The sequence below is a fragment of the Calidris pugnax genome, unplaced genomic scaffold (assembly GCF_001431845.1).
Source record: "Calidris pugnax isolate Ruff unplaced genomic scaffold, ASM143184v1 scaffold40, whole genome shotgun sequence".
In the NCBI taxonomy this organism is placed as follows: Eukaryota; Metazoa; Chordata; class Aves; order Charadriiformes; family Scolopacidae; genus Calidris; species Calidris pugnax.
This window is the reverse complement of record NW_015090796.1, coordinates 2,324,340-2,345,925: the sequence shown is the minus strand read 5'-3', so window position 1 is coordinate 2,345,925 and position 21,586 is coordinate 2,324,340.

Below are 21,586 nucleotides of genomic sequence, written 5' to 3'. Positions count from 1 at the left end.
GTTTCCCCTTGTCCTATCACTACACTTCCTGGCAAAGAGTCCCTCCCCAGCTCTCCTGTAGGCTCCCTTCAGATATTGAAAGGCCGCTATAAGGTCTCCCCGGAGCCTTCTCTTCTCCAGGCTGAACAAGCCCAGCTCCCTCAGCCTGTCTTCATAGGAGAGGCGCTCCATCCCTCTGATCATCTTTGTGGACCTCCGCTGCACCTGTTCCAGCACGTCCATGGCCTTTCTGTGTTGAGGACTCCACAGCTGGACACAGTAGTCCAGGTGGGGTCTGACGAGCGCAGAGGAGAGGGGCAGAATCACCTCCCGAGACCTGCTGGCCACACTTCTCCTGATGGACACAGTTGGCTGTGTGGGCCACCAGCGCGCACCGCCAGCTCATGTGGAGCTGCTTGTCCATAGGCACTCCCAAGTCCTTCTCCTCAGGGCGGCTCTCCAGCCATTCTCCACCCAACCTGGATTTGTGCCTGGGGTTGCCACGTCCCAGGTGCAGGACCCTGCACTTGGCTTGGTTGAACCTCATGCCATTTGCATGAGCTCACCTCTCCAGCCTGTCCAGGTCCCTCTGGATGGCATCCCTGCCCTCCTGCTTGTCATCTGCACCACCGAGCTTGGTGTCATCAGCAAACTTGCTGAGGGTGCACTCTATCCCACTGTCCATGGCTCCGACAAAGATGTTCAATAGTACTGGTCCCAGTACCGACCCCTGAGGAACACCACTCATTACTGGCCGCCACCCGGACATTGAGCCGTTGACTGCCACCCTTTGGGTGCGGCCGTCCAGCCAGCTCCTTATCCACCCAGTGGTCCATCCATCGAATCCAGGGGGTTTCCAATTTTGAGACCAGGATGTCGTGCGGGACAGTGTCAAATGCTTTGCATAAGTCCAGGTAGACAACATCTGTTGCTCTGCCCTTGTCTACCAAGTCTGTGGCAGTATTGTAAAAGGCCACCAGATTTGTCAGGCATGATTTGCCCTTGGTGAAGCCATGTTGGCTGTTTCCAATCACCTCCTTATTTTCCATGGGCCGTAGCAAAGATTTCAGGAGGATCTGCTCCGTGATCTTGCCAGGCACGGAGGTGAGACTGCAAAGATATGGTCATTTTAAATAACTATTTACCCAGAAATCTGTACTGCAGGAACTCAGCAGTCCTCTGAGACAGCCTCTCCTTGCCTCCTGTAGACAGGCTTCCACCAAAGGGATCACATCTATGGCCCAGTCATGGTGGGGAGATGCTGATGTTGAGGGATTCATTCTCCGAAGCATCTGCTGGGCTGTGCTAGTTTCGGGGGAAAGCTTAGGATAATTCCTGATGGGATCAGAGTCCTACCAGCCACTCATCCACTGCAGAGGCTTGGTATGTGCAGGATTAGGGGGAATCAGAATGGCTACAACGTGGGCTTAAGCTTCATGGGGACCTGAAGTTTAGCAAGAATCTGTTTTTTCTGGAAGCACGGTGCTGTTGGCAGGGTGGGAACTAAAGAATTAGAGACAAAGCTGTGTCATTTGTGTGAAAAATGCAGAAGTAGGCTGTGGTACCCAATTGCATTTTGAATTGCACCTCCTAGGAGACATGGAAGCTGGCAGTTTGTATAGTCTTTTTTTTTTTTTGAGACTGGGGATACAATTTTGTATGCAGAGTTAACACTTTTCTTGTGGTGGGGAGACGGGAAATTCCTTTAGAAAACACGCACTTATCGCTTTTTTGTTGTTGTTGTTGTCGCTGTTCTTAAAGCCTGAGAAAAGGACTGGTTTTGAGGTTCGCTGAAGAGTGTGAATTTGTCGAAATAATTATTACCTTTTCACTTCCCGATGAGCTTGCAATGGCACAATTGTTCTCTTGTTACTCCGCGTCCATTGCCTACACCTAATTGGTTTCTGGTCTGATATAGATATCCTATACAAAGCCTTGACAGAACTTCAAAACAGGTTTCTTGTATTTAAATATACACTGCGATGCCTGCCTGCATGCACTATGCCGTGGGCAGGAGGGAGGTGGGCAGGCAGAGTGCTAGTTCACAGGTCTTTTTGGGGTTTTTTGTTTGCCTTTAGGGAAACCTTCAGTCCCATTCCTTAGCAGATAGCAATGCTGAGTCTTTCATCTACACACCGTCATCATTGCTGTGTATTGGCCTGATGCTTTGGCCAAACAAAAAGCCACTCCTTCTTCCATATGCCTTTTATTGGCTGTCGATGTCAAAAACCCCTTTATTTTCTGTGCAAGGACAGGACCTTATCTCCTCCTGCGTCTTCCCATATTTTTCCACATTTTTTTCCCAAACAGTGTGAGGGGGGTTTTTGCTTTGCAATTCCTACACCAGAACAGCCTTTAGCCATCTGGGTAGACCCTACCATGATGGAAGTCAGCACAGATCCAGGCTTTTAGCCATGAGAGGTGGTTTTAAGTCTGTAGATGAACCTTTAGAGAGGTATATACTGTTAATTTTCACCCCAAATAGGACTGTGCTTCTGTGAGAAACCAACACTTAACAGCTACAGAATCCTAAACTGCTACAGGCACTTAGGGTGAATTAATTGATATTGGCTCTTACATCACACGAGGACAATGATAAACACATTTATGCTTTGATTTAGGGTTAGATTTTGCTATTGAATCCCACACTTTAACAGAAATGGCATATGAAAATCCAGCTTTCAAATTTGGTCTTCTGTACCAAGTTTTTGAAACAAGCCTCAACTCCCTTTTAACTTTTTAAGAATAAACAAGACTAAAAGGCAAGAATTTTCCCTCAGAAACACAAACCAGCGGGAGCTAAATTTTATTCTCAGTTATTATGGTGTTCTGCTGAAATAACAGTGAAGTCGCGTTGCATTTTTCCCAGCTTGGAGAGTAAAATCTGTCCCCAGGAGCTTGGAAAATGCCTGCTTTTTCCAAACTGCTAAAACTGTCAGTGTGGTTTTTTATTTTTGGGTTTTTTTTTTTTTTTTGAGGCTAGGGGAGGAGATAGGGGAAGAAAAGAATAGATTCATCTAGAATGACACACAGAAAATATGCAGTGACCAAACCTGTTTAGCCTTTGTTTAAATAGATGGCAACTCTCTTCTTAATCATCAATGTGAAATTATTATCAACAGTAAAACGTTCTTGCAAGCGTCTACCAAGCCTGCATCTCAGCCAGTGCATTTGGTTTGGAGCTTACGATGTGAATCTATTTATTTTTCAGAATGCCTGCTATACCAACCCTCTCTCCTCTGGCATTTGCTGAGTACGGGATAGTCACTGCCTCATTTTTCCCAACCTGGTTGAGCCAGGAAGGTAATTAACCCTTTAGCTTGATCTTAGCAGGTGGCAGCCTGCTCAGCACCTACAGAGTTAAGGTGTGCTCTCCCAAGTAGCTAAGGAGTAAAGCTCTGGAAAACTTCACCCATATGATATAAAAGGTAATTTTAGCACTTTTCTTAATCTGGCCGCCCAAATTATTTTGATGCAAATGAAAGAGCAAGTTTACCACATGGTTCTGCTCCGCATTTAATGTCTTTTGTTATTTTCTGTTGTGGGCCATTATCTTTTCTTTACCTGCTTGTCTCTCCATGTCTCTGCAATCAACCATTGCAGATTCAATGGTTTAGATGATCCAGGAAGTTGATTTTTTTTGTTTTCTTTACCAAAACTCAGGAATCTGAATTTGAATGCTATGATAATCTTAGATTTTATTCAGTGTTTGCACTAGAAGTCTGCATATATGGTGAATGATATATTTACCATCAGTATATGATAAATTTATGTTCAAGCCTTTTTCATGTAACTTCTAAAACCCTTCAGGTTTGATAATTTTTTAAAGAAGATAATTAGTAGAGGATATTCCAGAATTTCTGCTGCCAACTTTGTTACTTGCCCAGAGACAGTCAGCCCCATCAAACCTTAAGATGAAACTCACCAGGAGCTGAAGTTGCTGGCATGGAAAGTTATTCCAGTCTGCTCCGATGCCTGAGAATATTTAGTCACACAAGATCCACTACTGAACAGGGTCTGTTGCTGCTGAACACGAGTGGCAACAGAATCCATTTTCCCCTCTCTGTTTTTGATGTACCATGGAAATGAATCATTTTCCAAGAAAGAGATTCTGTTTCCTGATAGTCCTTACAGAATAAAAAAAAACAAAATAGAAAATTATTTTATCCAGTACCTGAATTCTCCCAACTTGTGTAAATGTCCGTATTCTATTTTCAGGCTGTAAAACTCCTCAGATGTTGTCAGCAGATTATCAAGAAGCAACTAAATTTCCCGAACTATTATCTGAAAAGAAAAGTTAACCTTCCTCTACCTTCTAAGAGTGAGGGACAGTCTCATTACCTCCAATTTTCTGATAAATAGCAGATTATTTGAAGGTACAGGATGATTTTCTCTTTAACACTTCTGACATACTTTGTTACCAGGACCTTGATAACTGGGGTTTGGCAAATGATGTCTGTTCTGATTTTCCCTTTCCCTTGGAGGATTAAAACACCTTCAGCTCACCATGAAGCCAAGGAGGGTGGTGAGGTCTGTGTGCCTTGGAGATGATCGGGTCACTGCTGTTTTCTAACTAGACTGTGCTAACTTCGAATAACAAAGCTTAACGAGAAAAATCAATACATTTAAGACTAAATCTACAAATGCTTTGTCAATCACAAAATGTTAAGCAAACTCCCGGCAAACAAGCATGTGTGGTATTCAAATTTCCATTAGTCACTTAGAGTGGAAAAACTGACGTGATTGTCAATTAGTGGGATGGGAGATTCAGCTTATTTAACCAAGAAACCACAGCGCAGGGTTAGGCTCCCTCAGAGAAAACAAACGTCTCATTACAAAGGTACTTTGATATTTCTTGTGTTTATATAAGATCAGTCATCACCCAGGTAGGGAAAAGCTGTAAAATTAAATACACGTGGACTTTACCAAAAAGTGGGTCCTACCCCTCCTTTTCAAGGTCTCCTCACTTTTTTGGCAAACCTGTACAGCACTGAAGGTCGGTGATGAGCTAACACCTCCTTAAACCGTCTGTTCGAGAGACACAGGGGAAAAGGCTGAGCATCTCCCTGCTGCTTCAGCACAGGAGCTTTCTCTCTCCTTCTTGCTCAGAAGAATGATTTGCTGCTTCCCAAAGTGTGAGCCAAAAAGGAGCTGCTTTTGCCTTTCTGCGCTGTGGTTACGGTGCCAGCGCTCGGGGAAACTAGTGTCAGCATGTACCTTATGCAAGCAGGGCTCAAAGGCCACTGTATTTTGAACTGCAGCAAACTATTTTTCTTTTTCCTTTTTTTTTAATTTTTTTTTTTTTAGGGAGTTTGTTCAGATTTTAGTCGGAGTAGAGTCACTGTTTTACACCCACAAATAGTTTGTGCAGGAGCACACGGGGGAAATCTAGCGCTGGCTAGAAAATATGATTTTAGCTAGTTCTGTCCATATGCTCTGGGGTAAGGAAATGGTGACTGAAGGGTGACTTAAGGCTAAACAGCTATTGTTTTCAAAAAGCTGCTAAGAACCCATTCATCAGAACTGTGATAAGTTCTACTGCCTGTAGCAGCGTGCCACGGCTTTGCTTTATTAGGTTTTTGTTGTTTGTTACCGTTTTAGAGGCCCTATTCTTGCACCAGCTAAAATCAGCTTAGCACCATCCCTGAGACGCCCATATTAAAATTGGTGCTTTTCCAGATGCAGCTCTATCCTGCTTTGTGCTCTTTTCTTGCTGGCTCTACTGCTGGATGAAGAACAGCTCAGACAACGAGACTTCTGTTTCACCCAGAGGCCAGAAGTGTTTGGTTTGAAGGTGAGGGATCAGGATAAAGAGCAGTCTTGGAATTTTATCAGGAGAGGTGACTGACACCGCTGGAGTCTGCTGTGTCTGAGCCCATGCCGCCGGCGAGAGCTGCTCATCGCCCTTCATTGGGATGGAGACACCAGGGTGTTGCTGGACACTGGCCACAAATGGTAGGCACGAGGAGTCCTCCAGACATCTGGAGTTCATTCAACACCAGCTGCTCTCTGCAGCGATGTTCCGACTCCCAGGAGAAACCTCCTCCAGGCAGAGGTGATTTCTGGGTGGAGTGGTCCCTGCTCTCCGATATCCCCCACCTCTGGTAGCAGGATGGCAAAGAGGGGACCTCCTAGCAGTGGAACTCCAACCCCAAACTTCCAGGTCTGACCCCACCGCTCCTTTAGCTTGGCTGACATGGTCTCCTAGACTGACAGCCTCTTCCTTAGCTTGTTTACACATCACGAGTCCTGTTCCTGCCCTTCACAGCCAGGGATTTGTTTTTGGAAGAGTTAACTTGGCAGCCATCCCCGTGGAATAATGCAAAGCTAACCACTTTTTTTTTTTTTTTTTTTTTTTGATCAATTTATTCTGGTAATTTTGGTGCATTTGCAGTGTCAGCCAGGCAGTCTTCCCTCCTAGCAGGCTGACTGTGCTTTTTTTTTTTTTTTTTTTTTTTTTTGAGCAAGGTTCTCTTGCTTTAATCAAAACCGCTGGATGTAACTAGGTAGGCAAGAAAAAAGGAGCTTCTATCGTGGGCACAATCAAAGTGCCCAGTGATCTGCCAGCATGTTCTACCTTCGTTTGGATTTGAAAAGGGACACCTGGAATCCTGGAAGGGATCTCATGATTCTGTGAGGTCGGTAGCAAGCCTGCCACATGCCTGGCTGCTGGAGCTCAAAGAGTCCTGATACCCATCTCTGAGCTGAACACCCTCCCTCCCTTAGAGGTGTGAGGGCAAGAAAAGCTCATTACAGCACTTCTCCATCAAACCCCTCCGCTCGAAAACTGGTGAAGACGATTGTCCAATGCTGAACAAAAGCCAGGGCCAAATGAAACATGTTTTTACTCTAATTCTTACATCCCCTCCGGTGAATTCAGAAAAAAAGACTCTTTAACATAATCCATTTAGTCTACCAAAAGGAGACACTTAGCATATTGTGATGCAGATGATAATTTTTGACCAAAAAAAAAAAGAATTTTTGGGTGATATTTTTGTATTGTTTTGTTTTGGGGGTTTGATTTTTTTTTTAACATTATTCAATGACTCCACACAACTAGCATATAAAAGTATTGGCCAATGCCTTCTTATTACATCTGAAATACAAAACAGCGTTAATTGCCCATCTCCAGCAGCAGGATGTGCCAATTATCTGCCAAACAGCTTGCATAGTTGAATGACTCCGAGTAATTTTGCTGACATCCTGTAAATAGGTGTTTGCGCAACAGCCCTTCAAACATAAATAAAATCAAGAAATGTGATGAAATTATACGCTGTCCCTCAAAGGTGGTCATTTTTTGATATTTTTCTTTTTTTTTTTAAAGACTATGTGATAATCATTCAATTTAAGAATGAAGAAACTTGTAGTGTTAGTGTAGCTGATTTCTTCTCTCCCACCAGCTTTTCCCTTTTGACTTCTACCAAGCTTTGCGTGATTTGTCAGGTCACTTTGGAGAGGCCCTTGTCCCACCTTCAAGAGGACCCCCGATTATTTGCTGTACGGTGATGTGGATTTCTCTGTCCTCTTTTATCTCCTCTTCCTCCAAAGACACTTACTCCAGCCAGCAGCTGGCTTAAGTTTGTTACACAGTTGGATCAGGTTTGCCCATTCAGCATCATTTGAGAACACCGAATTCCTGATTAGTTATATGCACTGTTATTATACGGAGAGCTGGTTTCCTTCTCAGCCAAACCATTTCTCTCAGTCTTGTGGAAATCAGGCTCCTCGTCGATGTGGAAAGTCTGGGTAGGCAGAACCGATGTGAGAACACAGCTGGAAAATAGTCATTATAGCGGAGACAGACTAAGCAGAGGAAAAAATTACTTGGAGAATCGGAGATTTATTTCATTTGGTTGTATTAGAAAGCTTTGGAGGAACAAAGTCCTCCTTCATGCAAAAGATTTTATGTTCACTTCTAAGTGGTTCCAATGAAATTAATTTTGGATTAAATTATCTTCCCAGGTCTGTGAGTGAAGGTGAGAGTTGGCACGTTCCCACATAAAAAGAAACTCCAGTTTTTTCCCCTTTAATCCTTGATTAACTCCTTGCAGACTATGTTTAAGAAGGAATTTTGTATGGGGTTATACTGGGCAGCAGATGGGGGCAGCTATTGTCTCTGGCCTTAAACATTATCAAAGAGTATTGATTACCATAGACTTGTCTCCTGTAGAAAGCAGTCACCCTGTTTTTATTTATTCCTATTCTTTTCCGTGAGTAACACAGCATGGACGCCAAACAGCAAGAAAACTTGTACAACTACTTGATAAAACTTGCTTCTTGGGGAAGTCTGAGGAATTGGCTCATGATCTCTTTTCCTTCCCAAGCTTCCAAAAAAAGGCAGATTGTGGAAAGAGATGTGATATTCTTAATATTTATGCACTTGCATGAACCGTATGGCCACAAGTGTCCAATAGAAAGATGGATAATGCTGCCTGGACAGGCCATGAAGAATATGAGTGAGATGTGCTTTGTGGCCATGGCAACGGGCTTTGGCTATATGGTGACTGCTGATGAGTGATATGGAGAAAAGGGGTGGTTTTACACAGACAAGGCAGCACGTGGACTGCTGCAGGGTACAGTGCATTCAAGAGAAGCCTTGTGTTGGAGGACAGAGTCCGTCCTGAGGTGAGGAAACTGACCATCTCCTGTGTGGTCCCAGTGAAACTCAAGGATCCCAAAATCCATCACAGCATTGCGTGTGAGCTCCCTGGGGGAAATGGTGGTATCTCTGTGGCATTTGCAGCTACTTTTGAAAACCTATGGAGAACAGGCAAGATGATGGAAGGCTGAAAAAAAAAAAAGGAAAACCCTAGTGTCCACCTTATTTTTAAAGAGGGAGAGAAGGGATAGGCGGCAAACTGTCTTGCAGCTTGCTAGAAGTTTTTGCAGAAACGCTGGACAACCAGAGCAGAGCCTGCAAGTATCTAGAAGTAAACAAGGAGCTGAGAAGTGGCCAACGCAGATTTGTCAAGAACAAATCACGTCTAACTAATTTAATTTCTGCCATTGAAAATAAGGAAGGCTTTCTTACCGGATAGAAACAGCAGACGTTACGCATTCTGCTTTTAGTACAAAATCGTTGTATTGTTTCACCTGACACTTTCCTGGCAAGGAAGCATGGTTAGCTGTCTGCGCTGGAGGCTCAGTGCAATTCTGGTTGGAAAACTACTCTCAGTGGCTTAGAGGCAGTGAGCATGACCTGTGTGCGACACTCGTCAATACTTTGTGTTAATGACTGGATGATGAAATGAGAGGAGACTCACTCAACTGAGAGGTAACATTAAGCTGGGAGAGAATGAGAATGTGCAGACAGGCTTATCATGAAAACTGGTCTTGACCAGTTGGTGAAAAACGAGTCAACAAGGACAAGCTCAGGGCACCACATCTCAGCGGGAACCACCGTCTTTTTGAACACAGGAATGAAGAGCAGCCGAGTTGGCAACACTTTTGTAAAAAAAGGGACCCAGGACTGATTGTGGGCCACAGGCAGGATGAGTCAACAGTGCCATTTGGGTGAGAAAGTGAACACTCTTCTGGGAGTGAAATTAGAAGACCGTCTGTGAGAGCACAGTGAAGCAACCTTTCTTCTTCATCGTTCAGTGCTGCAAGGTTTCCATGGCAGTGCTGTGTTTTAGATGCTGTGCATGGAGGATAAACAGTCTGGGGAGAATCAAACAAGTAGTAACCTGGTCAAAGATCTAGAATAAAAGATCTCCAGAGGAAAGATAGAAAAGTGTTCACCTATTCAAGAGAAAGCAAGCCTCCTGATACATAAAAAAAGCTGCAAAAGCCAAAACCAGTTTGTTCTCCCATGCAGAGGAGAAATACAACAGAAAGCAGTGAGTTTACCTTGCAAAAAGAGAGCTTTGATTACTGGTTCAGGGTTTTCCCTAGGGGTAAGGAAGTACTGTGCAGGAAAGCTGTGGAGCACTGGTGGCATGTTGTAGTGGTGAAGAGCCGGTTAGGCAAATGTTGTTCAGGTGTGACATGTGTGATTGATCCTGCTTCTGTCAGAAGGATGAGAGATACCCTCATCAGGTTTCTTCACACCTTCTAGTCTGTGACATTGACCAGTAGTCAGGAAAATTTTCTCCAATGGTTCAAACTGACTTGCAAACCTCAATTCAGGGATGTAGATCAGGGCTGGAGCAGCTCAGAGACACCAGTAAAATGAGCCTAGATTTTAGGTAACGTTATGTTGTTTCAGACCTTTTCAGTTCTGTTCCCATGTATAATAGTAATTTTATGTCTTTTTCTGATTTTTCAGGCTAACCCCGGATACTAAGCAGAGGGGTGTATTTGACAGTCAAAACTCAACTGGACATAGCTCTGGAGTCCTCAGCACAGCAAGGACATGGACCTCTTGGAAAAGGGCCAGAGGAGGCCACAGAGATTCTGGGAGGGGTGGAGCCCCTCTGCTGTGAGGACAGGCTAAGAGAGTTGAGGGAGTCAGCCTGGAGAAGAGAAGGATCCAGGGAGACCTTGGGGCTCCTTCCAGTCCCTCAAGGGGCTCCAGGAAAGCTGGGGAGGGACTCTGGATGAGGGAGGGGAGCCCTAGGAGGAGGGGGAAGGGTTTGACCCTGAAAGAGGGGAGATGGAGCTGAGCTGTGGGGAAGAACTTGTTTGGTGTGAGGGTGGTGAGAGCCTGGCCCAGGTTGGCCAGAGAAGCTGTGGTTCAAGGGCAGGTTGGAGGGGGCTTGGAGCAACCTGGTGTGGTGGGAGGTGTCCCTGCCCAGGGCAGGGGGATGGAACTCAATGATCTTTAAGGTCCCTTCCAACACTAACCATTCTATGATTCTATGAAATATTGTGATCTAGATGTCAACTGTTGAATTAAACATTGACAGATTGGCATAGGCAGCCTTTTTTTTTGTGCAACAGTTGCCCCTTTCAAAAATAGCATGCTTTAGTTTAGCAGTGAGAAACAAATAGCCCTTAATTCATCATGGAATTGTTTACTTTAGATCAATCGTCCATATGCAGATGATTCAACAACTTCTTTCAGTATCTTGGTGGCATGATTTTTTTCAATTTTCGGATTGTATCTCTTTGTCTTTCAGAGCACAAACAATGGGAATGGAAACTTGCTTAAACTGTAATTATCAACATTGCTATTTTCTGCACTTTATTCATCTCCCTAATAATTCTGTTTGCTCTCTCTGCAGATGATAGATAAATATGCACTAGTTTAACTGGAAAGTGACAGGATTTTGCTGTTTAGGCCTGCATTTGTTTCTCTCAAGGTAATCTTTCCGTAACAGATTAATATGCAGTTTATCAGATTTTCCTTCATATGGAGAGAGTATGCACGTATGAAAATGCTACCAAAGAAACAACCATGGAGAATGTGCAAACAACATGAATGTGAAATCTGACATTGCAGAGATGCTGCTTCCCTTTAGTGTTGTCCTCACTGCCCATAAAAAGCCATAAAAATTTGACATTCGTACTTCTTATTAGCAGAAATGGTCTGTACTGGCTTTCCTAAAGTATTAAGGGTCACAGCTGAGAACAAACATTATCTTCTGAAATGCATTTAGTGCAAAAGATTTGGCAGACAGAAGAAATAATTAGTAGAGAATCCAGGTAAAGAAAAACCTTTGTGTGTGTATCTGTTCAAAAAATAAAAACTGAACCCCACTTGCATGCATTGACCTAAAGTAGAATAGATCTAAAGGATAGATCTAAAGAATTCAAGAAAACTGTTACCACTAGTGAAGTTGAAACTTATGGCTCCGATTCCAGCCTTTCTGCCTTGGCCAGACGGTCAGATGCAGTCACATAAAATCTTTCCTTTCATTAGAAATTAACAGAGATTTTATCTTCATAGAAGATGGGAATTTTTTTCTGTGTGGCATTTTTAAGACTTTATACGTCTCATCTTTTAGTTTTTAGTGATATCAAGACAGCTGAGAAATTGTTGGGGACTTACGACCTCTGTGTTAAGACATGCTAATATTACAGTATTAATATATTTTCATGTCATTACAATACACAAAATATAACTGAGATTGTTAGAAAACTCCACTTTGTTTCAACATTCTTCTACAAAGCTGTAGCACCTACAGTGTCCACTTGAAATTGCTGCACTGTATTCTGAGGGGAGAATGAAGTTTGGCAAAATAAATTATTTGGTGACATCAAGTTTACTATTTCTGCTGTGCCATTCTTTGTCTGAAAATGCTTAAAATATTTGTAAAGAAAGTTGTGTAGGTTTGCAACTAGAATTCTGAAAGAATGTCAGCACGTATTCTTCCCTGACTCATGTCACTGTTTCTTGCCCAGAAAGCCCTGGAAACAGTGTGAAGTTACTTTCCCCATTTCAACACGCCAGTTTGATTTAGTAGAGTCATTGCATTAATAAAAATCATCTTAAGAACTGAGATTGTATGTACGAAATCATTGTCGTTTAAAGAGAACGTGGTGTCCTTTGTTTGCTTTCTAGTGTGCTTCCTCACACGTAAGCTACATTTGTCATTGTGCTTACAGAAACACTGATAACGTTAAAACATTATTCTGTGATATCACTTTATTTGAGGAGTGGAAGGGTTTTTATCTTAAAATGGAAAGAAATTGTGATTATACTGCAGTAGTTTACCAAAATGACACATTCACGGAGCTGCAGCCTGGGATTTTCACTGATTTAATGTCATCAGTTTTTCTGCTGAGTTAATCTTACTGATACAAAACAGTTCATATACACAAAACTGCAGCACGAGGGCAGCCCTATTTCTTTCCCTAATGTATCTATAGATGTTTGGATTATAAACATAAATACATAATCCTTCTTGCCTCCAGCTGAGCTCTTAAATCTAGTGGCATTTTGAGTTTTAAAGGTTAATTATGCACTTTGCAAGCAAATGTTCTGTTACTAATTTAAAATTTGCATTTCATTAGCGGGCATAATCAGACCTAAAGTGCATAACTTGGTGGTTTTTTTATTTCACTTTGAAGTTTCCCCCAGGATGTCCCTGTGGACATCCTTTCCCTCTCCCATCCCATGGCAGCAGGGCCCTGAGCATGATGTCAACATCCCAGCAGCCACCGAGTCACATCAGGAGGAGAGAAGGGTCCACCCCACCTGCAAGGAAGGCTGCTTCTGGGTTTTTTGTGTGCTCTCTAGAAAAGATTAATTCAATGCTGTGAAATCAAAACGTGTTGAGAGACTGTTCCCAGGCAAACAGCTGCTGCGTTAGATTTTCATCATCGCGGGGACTGATGAGATTTACTTTGGGCTGCTTTTTTTTTTTTTTTTTTTTTTTCCCATTGGCACTGCGCCCCAGCGATAAGAATTCTTGTCTTTCTGCTAGTTATATTTTAACCTACCTGTTGGTTTTCTTATTTGAGAAGTTAAATGGAGCAGACTTTGGAGGGGGAAGGTGTGAAGTAACTTTGCAGCACCACTTCAAAGACACTCCTGCTGTTGAACACCCAATCCACCGATGGGTATAACACTATAGTGCATGTAATTGCCTTATGTAGCGTCGAGAAATTAATTAACAGATGTTCTGGGCACTTTACTGGCTTAAAGTGGACTCTTTCTGCAGGTTCATAAATGCATGGTGGAACTCCTGCAAGCCAGAGCTGGGATCCCGGCGGTGGCTGCATTAGCTGGCACTGGGAAGCTATTTTTAGACCTCCAGCTATTTAGGTAATTGAAGCTTTTGCCACTTTTGGCTAATGTGGTCTCTGTTGTATAACTCTGCTGGCGACCAGCTCGGTGGAAGGGACAGAGCCGCAGGAGGCGAGATAAAGAGCCACTTATTTTTTTTTGGGTTTTTTTTTTTTTTTTTTTTTTCTTTCCATTGGCACTGCGCCCCAGCGATAAGAATTCTTGTCTTTCTGCTAGTTATATTTTAACCTACCTGTTGGTTTTCTTATTTGAGAAGTTAAATGGAGCAGACTTTGGAGGGGGAAGGTGTGAAGTAACTTTGCAGCACCACTTCAAAGACACTCCTGCTGTTGAACACCCAATCCACCGATGGGTATAACACTATAGTGCATGTAATTGCCTTATGTAGCGTCGAGAAATTAATTAACAGATGTTCTGGGCACTTTACTGGCTTAAAGTGGACTCTTTCTGCAGGTTCATAAATGCATGGTGGAACTCCTGCAAGCCAGAGCTGGGATCCCGGCGGTGGCTGCATTAGCTGGCACTGGGAAGCTATTTTTAGACCTCCAGCTATTTAGGTAATTGAAGCTTTTGCCACTTTTGGCTAATGTGGTCTCTGTTGTATAACTCTGCTGGCGACCAGCTCGGTGGAAGGGACAGAGCCGCAGGAGGCGAGATAAAGAGCCACTCTCAGGTCTGGGGGATGGCCATCAAAACAAAGAGTTATAGTAAATGCATGTGTGTAATCAACTCTGAAAGCACTGCAAGACTGGATCACGTTTACTTACAAGGCTAAAACGTCATTAGTGTTATTAATTTTCTGCCTAGTGTGTTACAAGCAGGGGTCAGCACCGCTAACCCAGCAGCACCATCATCTCGGGAGGACCACGACAGTCTCCAGGGGAGAAAGTCATCATTTTGGCAAACCATCACCTTCCAGAAAGGGCCAGGTCCAAAATGGGAGCTGGATTCTCACTGAGTCCAACATTTCTATGCTGCTTTAACCCTGCTGGTCTTCAGATTTCCAGTTTGACTCCTAGGTATGTGTAAGAGACATCAGGTAGGACTGACGTGTTTGATACCTAAAGCCACAATTCAGTGTTCCTCCTTACAACTGGCCCAAGGAGAGGCATCTAACAGTATAAAGCTGCCCAGAAAATGTAGATTTTTAAGGGATTTTGCCGAGTGCATTAACTACTGAGGATATGCTATGCACATGATCAGTTGTCTCATCAGCACGGCCTTTAACTCCCATAGCGTCCCTTCACGTATCTTAACCTCACCAAGTTCTGCCCTCTCCTTTTCACCAACATAAAATATTTGCACAGAACAGAACATTAAGTCATAAAGGTTGCTTCAGAAATCTGAAATGGTGTGGTTAGTTTTTCTCTTGAAAGCTTAAATAACTCACTTGAAATAAAAGAAAGTACATGTTCACCTACCTTTTCCTCCAAAATCAGTTCGACAAAATTTATTAAATCAGTGTCCAAAGGCTTTAGTATTCCACAGAGACATGTGTAGCAATTTAATAATTCAAGATGAGATAAGATTTTTTTTTCAATAATTTGAGAGGCAGTTTTAATTAGATGCATTCTTCATGGAGTTTTCAGTACGTTCCTGGCAGAAAGATCCTCTTATGATATTCAGTTTAGGTCATATAGGTCTCCAACTTCAAGTAAAAGCCAAAAATGCAAACTAAAATATATAACTTCTCCCGTGCAAAACAAAGTCAAGTCTGTCACAGACTTGTTCGCCTGTAGAAATCTGTCTTCAATTAAAAAGAGGTAAAATATGGTATTCAAAAAAAACACTTGCCCAAAGAATTTATCACCGTGTCGTTCTTGATGTAAAAGGTAGAGGGTTTTCAAACGCTTTTAAGTCCCCAGAGCAGGAAACTAGACGGTTGTCCTTTCTTTTGCTCCACAGCAGACTTTCACTGCCTCTGAAAACTTTAATTACAGCACTGATGTGGTAAGTCAGGGAAGGCCAGTTCAGCTCTGCTGGACATAAATCCAGAAACGACAGTGTTAACGGTGGTAAATTTAGTTAGGGTTGAATTTTGGGATCCCTCCTATACTTCGTGAGTGTGCGAGTACGACTCACCAACCAGTCCCTGTGTTGATAATAAGCAAGAATTCAGCTGCATGAGACACTAGTATTAGCAAGGAAACCACTCCTCTGAGATATAAACACAGCTACTATATAGCTTGTCTAGGAAATTCATTTTTGGCAGAAAAGTGTGGTTGTAAAGGTGGATTCAAAAACTCTTCATTTTTAAAATGAAGATGCAGAAGGGAGTATATGAATCTGGGTATAGTAAGATGTTTTTCTCAGTCACTATTGTTTCTTTCCCTTCAATAATATCCTTCCGAGAAGCATATCCTGCTATTTGGAAAAAAAAGTGCAGAGTGTCTGTCCAAATTCTATGGTTTTCAGAAAAAGAAACAGCCAGACCTGACAACCACAGCTCTGGATGGACAGAAGCGCCGTAGCAGACCATGTGCTTTTTTTAGATGTGGGATTTAGAGCATGGATTTTGCAAATCAGTGTTTTCCACTTCTATACATCTTGGGCAGAAAGTGGAAAGGAGCAATGCTGTGTCCTACAAAGAAGGATGACTTGAAGAAATGCAAGTCATGAGACAACCGTCTTGCAAGATCATTTGTTACACCAGCAGTGCCAAGATGTTATTACTGTCCGAGGAACTTCTGAACAAATAAAGTCTTGTGGAAGATCTCATTTAAAAAAAAAGCACAAATTAAATTGCGAATTATGTAGATTCATCACCCCTTGTAAATTGGTGTGCATCTTAGCTGAAACAATGAGAACACAAAAACACTCTGTAAAACTTGCAAGTTCTCAGTTTGCCATTATAAAAGAAAACATGCAGATCCCTAGATAAAATCATTTTAATTCAAAATGTGTTTTCAGTGGAAAACAATAACAAAGGTCAAACTTCAACACAGAATTTTGGGGCTTTGTCTCAGTGCTGCATCAGAAGGACAAATGAGGGCAGACTGAGGGAGCTGGGGTTATTCAGCCTGGAGAAGAGAAGGCTCCAGGGAGACCTCATAGCAGCCTTCCAATATCTGAAGGGAGCTACAGGAGAGCTGGGGAGGGATTCTTTGTCAGGGAGTGCAGTGACAGGACAAGGGGTAATGGTTTGAAATTGGAAGAGGAGAGATTGAGATGAGATACCAGAAAGAAATTCCTTGCTGTGAGAGTGGTGAGAGCCTGGCCCAGGTTGGCCAGAGAAGCTGTGGTTGCCCCATCCCTGGAGGGGTTCACGGCCAGGCTGGATGGGGCTTGGAGCAACCTGGTCTGGTGGGAGGTGTCCCTGCCCAGGGCAGAGGGGGTGGAACTTAATGGTCTTGAGTGACAGCACATCACAGAGAAAGGGGGAACCCCAGGCTGAAGCCTCCACAAAGACCAAAGCACCAAAGACCAAAGGGGTCCTGCCCTTTCAGTGAGACTTAAGTCTCTCTGAGAAACAAGAGGAAGGTAAGTCAGGGAGACAAGGAGACATCTCCCACCGTCACCGTTCATGGTTTATTTGCCAAGCCCTTCTCATCAAAGGATTAGTAGAACCCTGAGATGCTTCAAGACTTGTTCAGTGTCCACACCATGAAAGATTTAAGATGGGCTCACAGACAGCAAAGAGGAAGGATGCTTCCAAGGCTGCAGGGCAATGGAGAAACTCTTTTGCAGACCCTGCCCCAGTCTGAGATCTGGGGGGAGGGGGGTGTGTGAAAGCTGCATCAGTCACCCACAATGGGCAACCATGGACCAGACTTTGGGAGTCAGAGTGTTGTTTGCATTCCCTGACCCACACCCCAGCCTCTTGCATGACTGCAGGCATGAAACACCCATGGAAGTGTCTTCATGGTGTGCAGGTGGTCTGCAGCTGCACTGAGGGGCAAGGGCAGAACGTTTATGAATAGGACTACGGAGGTTGTCAACTTTTTGATGATCAGAGCACTGGAGCACCTCTCCTACGAAGACAGGTTGAGAGAGTTGGGGTTGTTCAGCCTGGAGAAGAGAAGGCTCCAGGTGTTGGAAAATACGAGGTGTTCTGAACTTGGTGTAAAATCTTTGTATATTTGTGATCTGGTACTGCATTCTATAATAATGGGAGAGGGTTATAGTTTAAAGCTACTGAAGCGACATACTGAGGACGCCTGAAAAGTCAAGAAGAATAAGGAGGAGATAGGCATCTAAAACGGGCCTGGAAACCTACCAGAAGGACGAAAGGTAAAAAGTACACAGCGAGGAAGACGTCTTACTTCATCAGAAACGACCACCGAAGACCACTAGAAGGGACTGGAATGTCGCCAGAATGACGCAATCTATGAAGCAATCCCTAATGAATATGTAATAAGAGGTGATGGGGTGACTATTGAATATGTATGAAATTGTATAATCGTGAGGGTATAAATTGTAAGTTGACACGGTCGTCGGCGAACCAGATTTGGGTGACTACCCCTGGTTCCCGGGCCCACGAAATAAAGCACCGCATATAACTACCTTCCAGTGGTTATGTGTTTGTCACCGACACAGGGAGACCTCATAGCAGCCTTCCAATATCTGAAGGGAGCTACAGGAGAGCTGGGGAGGGACTCTTTGTCAGGAAGTGCAGTGACAGGACAAGGGGTAACGGTTTTAAATTGGAAGAGGGGAGATTGAGATTAGATTTTAGGAAGAAATTCTTTGCTGTGAGGGTGGTGAATCCTTGGCCCAGGTTGCCCAGAGAAGCTGTGGCTGCCCCATCCCTGGAGGGGTTCAAGGCCAGGCTGGATGGGGCTTGGAGCAACCTGGTCTGGTGGGAGGTGTCCCTGCCCATGGCAGGGGGCTTGGAGCTCGATGATCTTGGAGGTCCCTTCTAACTCTAACCATTCTATGGTTCTATGATTTCCCCTATAGGGGCTTCAGTGCAGGTCACAGTAGATGAGGATCCCCCTCCAGCAAAACCATCCTGGGTTCCACAGTGCAGACTCTTGACACTTGCCCTGCAGGCAGCGAGTGGGGAAGATCTGTTAAATCTGCCACAGCTTTCAGGCTGGAAAACTTCTTTTTCCTGCCCCAGCCCCTGGAAGATGCCACCCTGGGCTTTATGGAGGACGGGCTGGTGGAAGCTAACAGAAGTCCAGCCCTTCCTCTATTGCTTTTTCCTGGAGAAAACATGGTTCATTTCTGCTGCACAGGCTTGCCTCTGGTTCCCCCTCTGCCAACGTGCCACACGTGGGCTGTCGCAACCACCCTGTACGGAGGAGAAGAGCAAGAGGGCAGCTTCTCCTCAAGGTACCCTGAGGCAACACCAGGAGCCTTGTGCAACTGCTGCCTCACTCACACTTTTTTTCCATGAGTTACTGAGACTTGCCTGTAACCTTTTTTGTTGTTTGTTAGGGGTTTTTTTAATTTTTTTTTCCTTATTTTTCTTTTTTTTTCCTCCATTTAGCTATTTTACAACAAAGGTCACGTGAGTCCAAAAAAACAACAATAAAATATGTAGTTTCCCAGTATGTAGTTTCCCAGTAGTGATGACTTCTGGCAATGAGTTTCATATGTCCTAATCTGAAACAAAGGCAGCACAGGAAGGGAGAGTGACTCAGTCTCTGAGTCCCAGAAAATAAACACTGTCTAACCAGTCTTATCTGGTTTTTCGGAGCTCGAGCTGAGGCGTTTTGCTTTGCCCGGATTTCTTTCGCGTGGGGGTATGTGTTGGGGACGGATGCAGTTTGTGAACTCAGAGGACGGGGTTGCTTAAATGCTCTTTAGCTGAAAGATTTGGGAGGTGTGTACGTGCTTCCCCTGGAGGAAATGGCCATATGTTATGAAACTTCGGTGCTTTGTTTTCTCCTAAATGGGTCCACCAGCACTTTTTTAGGGTGGTTTGGGGAAAAAAAAAAGGGGAATGGGATTTTTTACAGGGAAGGAATTTTATGGTGCTGCCCACCCACTGTGCAAGTCACCTGCTGGGGGGGGAGCCACCTTAACTTCACAGCAGCCTTGTTTCTCCTGAGCCTACAAACCTCCCGGTCCAACAGTTCTCCCACTGCATGCAGCAGGAATGGGTACTGCCATTTCCAGCAGTGTCATGGTCTCTTCCTCACTGAGGAACCTCACTGAGGTTCACCTGAGTAGCTGTTCCTCAGCTGTGGCCCTGTGCTGGGGAGGAAGGTTCTTCATACCTGCAGCTCTGTTGGGTGAATCCCTCATTGCCTTGTCATGCAGGTGAGTTCTCCCTTCTCCTCCCTCCCACGAATGCACAACCCAGTGCATAGAGGTGTATTCCCAGCAGGTGGGACTCCATCTGCACTTCATCTGTCCAGAGGCCTGTGTAAATGAGAGAACTGAAGGTGTATTCCATTTCTAACAGCTGCTTCATCTTGGGTGACAGTCTCTTCTCCCAAGCAACAGGACAAGAGGAAATGGCCCCAAGTTGTGCCAGAGGAGGTTTAGATTAGATATTACAAAAAAACTTCTTCACTGAAAGGGTTAAAAAGCTCTGAAACAAGCTGCCCAGGGAAGTGGAAGATGTGTAGACGTGGCACATAGGGACATAGTTTAGTGGTGGACTTGGCAGTGTTAGGTTTACAGTTGGACTCCATGGTCTTAAGGATCTCCTCCAACCTAAATGATTCTCCGATTCTATGATCTGCTGCTGGTGGAGGGATGGCTGTGGAAAAACAAATGCTGGCTGTGGTCCCCTCTGAACGTCCTTGGAAGTTCTTGGGAGAGCTGATGCACCTCCTCTGCCTGCTCAGCTCTTCTGTCCCTTCCTCCTCCTTCATGGGTCCTTCAAATCATGCGTCTTCCTGGTAAAGCAGGTGGAGTAAGAGCAAACGACTCCCCTTCCAGCACTGAAACAATGACCCCAGAAGAATGTGGCTGCACGTATGCGAATCAGTGCTGTGATTATATTTTAATAACACACTGACACGACCTTTGAATGAGTTGTCCTTCCAGTCGTCCCAGGAAGATGTTGGCAGTCAGTGGCCTGCAGAGCTCTTCCCCAGCGTGTGTTGGAAAACATGGCAGTGTTAACTCCATTTCACAGACAGAGAAATCGCCAAATGAGAAATCAAGTAACTTTTTAATGCTGTTCAAGTGGAAGCGCAGAGCCAGGAACTGTGGGCAGCTTTATCTGTCCTGGCAGTTCAGGCCAGCATTCTTCAGGCATCAACATTTCCATAGCAGCTAGGCATTTAGCACCTCCACTGGTGGATTTTCAGCCGTTCTTAAGGCAGTATCTTCCCAGAGTAAGAAACTGAGCTACTAACAAGCATCTTGTTAAATTCTGCGCAAGTTATTTAAAAGTCTAAATGTAACTTGCATGATCAGTGTTCCCTTATCATGTTCAGGGAAACACTAGAGGTATTTCAGAAATGAGAACACCAGAAATATTATCTACTTAGATAGCGATCTGAAGTGAATAAATGCAATTCAGTTATCAACCTAAAATGTCCTTTGTTGTTTTATTTTGCCACTCGGTGCCAGCAGCCTGTGCCAAGTGCCACCTTGATTTGCGTCACTGCTATAGTGATTTTGCCCCAGTGCCAATTTTGTGATGTATAAGCAACAATAGCCTTATAAATCTGGGGCTTGCAGGGAGCTGAGGGGGAAGAGAAGTAGGCACGAGATAGGTATTTTATTTTTTATTAGTATTATTTTTTTCTGCAGAACAGATTGATGGGGACACCAGCTGCCGGGGGGGCTGCTTGCCTGTTGCCTTTTGGCTGGCGCAAATGCATGGGCATCTCAGCTCTTTTAATAAATCTTCAAAAGGAATAACAATAATAACAATAATAGTAATAATAATAGAAGTGTGAAGCTGCTCCAGTGTCCCGTGGCTGGAGTGCTGGTTTCCCACATGCTGGGGAGGCAGAGGATATTCTCGAGCCATGTGTTTCCTCATCTCCCAGCACTGCGTCAAAAGTGAACGAACAGGAAAAAAAAAAAAAAAAAAAAAAAAAAAAAAAAAAAAAAAAAAAAAAA